Here is a 6,000-nt window from a genome sequence, read left to right as displayed (position 1 = left end):
GTAATAGTCTACAAGCATATTTTATTCAATGCATAGTGGAAAACAGTAGGTGTTTACAAGGCGCACATACTAAATATTATCATACCGTCCATAGTCTGAGTGTAGATCCTGTAGTCTGGATTTATTGCATTAATCAATCCCAGACAAGTGGCCTTTTCATTGCTTCTATGTTGCAATATTTATATCATGTGAATATTCTTGGGGTCTGTTACTTGTCGGAGAGTTACTTCAATGTTTATTTTATTATCGGGAGACTATTACATTTTCAGAAGTTTTCTTGACATTGTTTTGTCTGCTGCTTTCATAATGTTGTGCTTTACATTCTACAAAGCAGATCTTTATTGTGTCCATATGATATTTCCTAAACCAAAGTACATGTAGAGGCGCTTACTGTTTTACATGGAGTGTAACATGAGGCACCAAATGTACCAAACTTCTTCCTAGGTGTTAATGTGATGGAACTTCTGCGTTGGATTTCACTTCTCTGGCCCAATTTAGTAGTTGCCAGATTATTAGCTCATTACCCATTACTAGCCCATTACTAACTTTTCTTGCCTTCCTGATCCATGCATTGCTACTGTATATGTATGTGCACAATCTTTATCAATGTAATGGGGCCACAGTGCTAATTTCAATGGTGTGTCTATATGATGTTACCTTAAATATTTAATAAGAGCATCATTGCAATGTCTGGCCAATAAGTACGTTGAGCCTTAGAAGATGTGATATCCTGTTATCTTTCTGTAGACAATTTGGCTTGTCCTGAATGGTTTTCATCAGCCTTGACATCTTCCGGTGTATTTTGGACAGTGCTATATGGTTCCTAAATAAAACCGCCACACAGTGTCCAAATAATAACTCCATACAGTGCTCAAATAACAGTGCCAAACCAGCAGACAACTTTGATTCAGCAGCTGTAATAGTATATTCACCACGTTGGAGTCCACGCTTCATGCTACTTGGATCACAATACGATCTTTAGCTCCTCTGTATCTGGATTCCTGTTATAGTTGCCAACAGCAAAACCCTATATTGTGAAGAAGGTCTGGTGGAAATACCTAGATAATTGTTCTTCTATTTGCCTTTGCTATAATCCAGCCCAGAGTAGTTGCTAAATGAAATGTAGGATGTAGACACATTTGTTGCAATTCATTAATGATTGTTTTTATAAAAGATTCAAAGAACACCAAATAGACAATCTCTGTGTCATGCTCCACCCTTCAGGCCCATTTTCTCAATTTTGTGTGGAGCGTTCTTTCAAAATAAATAGAAGAGTGGTCACAAAGTTGCAGGATGCAGTATTCAATCCAATGAATTAAAATTATCTGGGGGTGGAAAAACTTTTTTAAACTTAGAAAATTGCCCCTCTGTCACGTAGGGTTCGCTGACCCACTGGGCCGTTCCTCCTTGGCGGTATGGCAGCTGGCCAACAGGGCACAGGTCAGAGTCTATAGTTTATAGAGGGTACCTTTGGCAGCTCGGACAGTAGCAAGGCAGGCTTGGCAGGAACTAGGTAGCAGGTAGTCGTCAGGCATGGAGAAGCAGGACAGGTGTGGTATACAGCACAGCACGGCTACAGCTAAACACGGTACTAGATCAGGATACAGGTTAGAGGATACAGGAACAGGGAACACTGGGAGTAGGAAACACTAGGGGACCATTTGCAAGACAAACTTGGAATACAACAACAAAGCTCATGCGTGGGAGGATGGGACTGGGACCTTCTTATAGCCCAGGGTGCTCTGGAGCAATTAGCTCAATCGCCAACATGTGTGCGCTCTGGCTTCTTAAGTCTGGACTGAGCTCGTGAGCGCACCCTAGTGGTCACTGTGGAGCAGGGTGGCCGTATGTGCAGACATCTCTTGAGAGAAGGGCGTCAACTGGATGGAAGGAGTTCGTGGTCAGCGACCATGGACGTTACACCCTCTATAAGCTTTTTCATGGAAACGTAGAATGGAGCCACATTTGTTGCAATTCATAAATGATTTTTTTTTATAAAAGACTCAACGGACACCAAAGAGACAATCTCTGTGTCATGCTCCACCCTTCGGGCCCGTTTTGTCAATTTTGTGTGGAGCGTTCTTTCAATATTAATAGAAGAGTAGTCACAAAGTTGCAGGATGCAGCATTCAATCCAATAAATTAAAATGATCTAAGAGTGGAAAAACATTTTAACCTTAGAAAATTGCCCCTCTGTCACGTAGGGTTCGTGAACCCATTGGGCTGTACTGCCTTGGTGGTATGGCAGCTGGCCAACAGGGCACAGGTCAGAGTCTATAGTTTATATAGGGTACCTGTGGCAGCTCGGACAGTAGCAAGGCAGGCTTGGCAGGAAGTAGGTAGCAGGTAGACGTCAGGCATAGAGAAGCAGGACAGGCGTGGTATACAGCACAGCACGGCTACAGCTAAGCATGGTACTAGATCAGGATACAGGTTACAGGATACAGGAACAGGGAACACTGGGAGCAGGAAACACTAGGGGACCATTAGCAAGACAGACTTGGAATACAACAACAAAGCTCATGCGTGGGAGGATGAGGCTGGGTCCTCCTTATAGCCCAGGGTGCTCTGGAGCAATTAGCTCAATCACCAACATGCGTGTGCTCTGGCTTCTTAAGTCTGGACTGAGCTCGTGAGCGCACCCTGGTGGTCACTGTGGAGCAGGACGGCCGTATGTGCAGACATCTCTTGAGAGAAGGGCGTCGACTGGATGGAAGGAGTTCGTGGTCAGCGACCATGGACGTTACGCCCTCTATAAACTTTTTCATGGAAACGTAGAATGGAGCCACATTTGTTGCAATTCATAAATGATTGTTTTTTTTTAATAAAAGACTCAACCGACACCAAAGAGACAATCTCTGTGTCATGCTCCACCCTTCGGGCCCGTTTTGTCAATTTTGTGTGGAGCGTTCTTTCAAAATGAATAGAAGAGTGGTCACAAAGTTGCAGGATGAAGCATTCAATCCAATAAATTAAAATGATCTAAGAGTGGAAAAACATTTTAACCTTAGAAAATTGCCCCTCTATTAGTTTTCCATGGTCTGTTGTTCTGAATCTGGTCCCCTAGCTTCCATTATCCGATCATCAAAACCATAAATCGTTGATGCCTGGAATGACAGATGATTTACGAGCAAGGATCCAGCAACAATCTTGTTGTGACCAGCAGTCATTTTATCGGCCTCATTGACACATAATTATCACTGCAATTACATATCTAGTTTAAAATATAAACAAGCACCCCGCTGAGACTTTCAGTTTACCGACTTATATACAATAGTAAATATTAGATATTAATAGTTGTTTGTACCTGGAGAAATTTTGATGTCATTTTCACCTAGCAGAAAGTAGCAAAAACCTTGAGGAGCGTAACAAAGGTCCTGCTAATCTACCCGGGGACGTTTCTAATTGCATAAACCGTAGTGCTCATTTTCTGTGTCCACGGGATTAAAAAATATATATTGTTGTGCTATTTTGCAGAGAACGTTTGAATTCATTATATCACCTCCCTCGGTTTCCTTTTTATTTCCACGTGCAGAGTTTTTGTATAAGGAGATTGATTATTTAAAGCCCTTCCTCATTAAGGTTGTCAAAGTCTTTTTTTCTGTACTGAAATGTACAAATACAATGCACCTGGGGAAAAATATTTGCATGTCGTTCCTACTCACCCTCTGCTTACCGCATAAGATAACAGGTTTATTTTCCAGCCGATAAACTTGATCAAATATTCATCGGCTTCCTAAGGGTTGCATATTTTTATACTTTATGTACAGTAGTTTGCTACGCGTTTCGCACCAGACTGCCTCTTAGTGCTAAGATTCACAATCAATCATTTACAATCGATTCTCAAACACTTACTGTTCTTGTTTCTGTACCTTCCCCCCTTGTTGTGTTTGATTTTTTTTTTTATCCAAAGGTGAATCATATCTTGTGCAGTCCTTTCATGCTTCCTAAGTGGAAGACTAAACAAGTCGGTGAATCATGGAGAAGCAGTCTCTTGTATAGTAGATAGACAATTCCTGTTTTTAATATTCCACACCCCCACAGTCCTTCTAGAATAGAAGACCCTACTCAAGTAAACATACTCTGAAAATTCAAAGTATTTTAGAGGAATTCGGGATTTCATTGGATGTCCGTCCTGGATTGCAATTGATCCAGGTTTAATAGGTAAGTATAGTATTTTCAAAAACCCATTCCATTTTTTTAGACTGATAAATATATCAAAGAAACCTAGGTTGTTAGTCCTGCACACATCATTGATCTCTGTCATCTTCACCCACTGGTGAAGAACTTAGTTAGAAATGAGTAGTTCTTGCCTTAGACCCTTCGGCCTCAATGGAAATAACAAACACATCCCTATGCTAGCAGTTTGACTATGAACCTGCCCATGAGCTGGTGTGAATTGACCATTCGGGCATTAGGACAGAGTTTGAGTTCCCATAGCCAGAGGGTCCCACAGCTCATTACTATGGTAATACATACATTATAGGGAACCTGTCAAACTAGTGGGTTCAGTTGCAAATGGTATATAATACTATATGTCAGGCTTCCTCACCCCAATGCTAAAATATAGTCTGCTTCATAAGAAGCACAGGGTTGGGAACCGTTGACATAGCCCTGATAGGGCTGCTAAATGGCAATGACTGGTTCGATAAGGAACTAGAGCTTTGGAAGGGTTTTACAGTGAGCACCACTGCACCCTTTAAAGTATAGGCCCACCAACTTTAAAAAAACCATCTGATCTTATACATAAATAGCGATTCCCTAATATAAACTTATAGTTGGAGTTGCTCCCCCCACCAGCAGTAGAAATCCAATAATAAAGCAGGACATTTTTAAAGTTGGACCCTTAAATCAGACCCCTGATCAGAGCTCTTTTTTTCTAAAAAAAAAAAAAGGCATTTACTTACTGCCCCTGGCTTCTCTTCAGTCATTGCCCAACCCTGATTTCTTCACAAGGTCTGTGCCGCAGCACATAAAATGTCCTGATGCCAAGCAGCAACAAGACGTTGTGTGCTGCATCGCATACAACGCCCTAATGCTGCCCGGTGTCAGGACCTTATATGCAATGCGCACAGACGCTGTGTGTCAGGGCCTAAAGTGACAGCCTGTAGGGATCTGGAATGGGCCCCTTGTCAGCCACTTCCTCTCCAGGCCCGGTCACGTTCGCACCCTCTCATGATCGTTATGCCGCTGGCTATGACTGCTCCATAGATGGAATAATGGTGGCCAAGAGTATATATACCATAGAGGGAGACCATGGGGCCCTTGGAGAGAGGGGGACTAGTCCTGGTTGGTCCCTTCTCCTTTGTTATAGGGTGGAAAGAGCCTGTGAAGGAACTCATTTTTAGCTCACTGGGCCAAGGACCCTTCCATCCTGGGTGACAGAATTTGATCTTTGCTATTGATTTGTAGGGCAATGATGGACAATTTGAGTTCCCCACAGCACTGGAAGCTTGTTACTGGATCACTTCTTCTTGTGATATAGTTGAATATTATAGTATATTAGTATATTATATTAGAGAATGACTTCTTTAGTCAAACATGTATGTATGGACATTTCCATGAATTTAAGTATCAAATATGGCTTCATATTAATACACATAATCTGCACGGCTCCTACTAAGAAAACCCAAATTCATTCATAACATCACCTTTAAGCAAACGTCAACTGGCTGACCTCTCTCTTTTCCTATTGCCTTAGCCTTATTTCTTGAACCTGCCTCGAATGTTTACAAATCGAATCCCAAAATAGTAGGGCAAACTTTCCTACAGCACATAAAATATGCCATGTATTTACTTAATAGCAGCCCATGCCAGGGGCTGTAAAACAAACCGGCTATATATAATGGCTGCCAAGTTATAAAGGGGAGTAGATAGCAGACGGGCAAAAAGTCTCTTCCCAAATATACCTATTTTATTTTTTGTTATTTTTTTGTCACAAGCCGCTCAAAAAAAAATATATATTTTTTTTGCTCCCCTCTCTAATAGAATTATTCTTAT

The sequence above is a fragment of the Rhinoderma darwinii genome, chromosome 10 (genome assembly GCF_050947455.1).
Source record: "Rhinoderma darwinii isolate aRhiDar2 chromosome 10, aRhiDar2.hap1, whole genome shotgun sequence".
Lineage (NCBI taxonomy): Eukaryota > Metazoa > Chordata > Amphibia > Anura > Rhinodermatidae > Rhinoderma > Rhinoderma darwinii.
Note: the sequence above shows the minus strand (reverse complement) of the source record.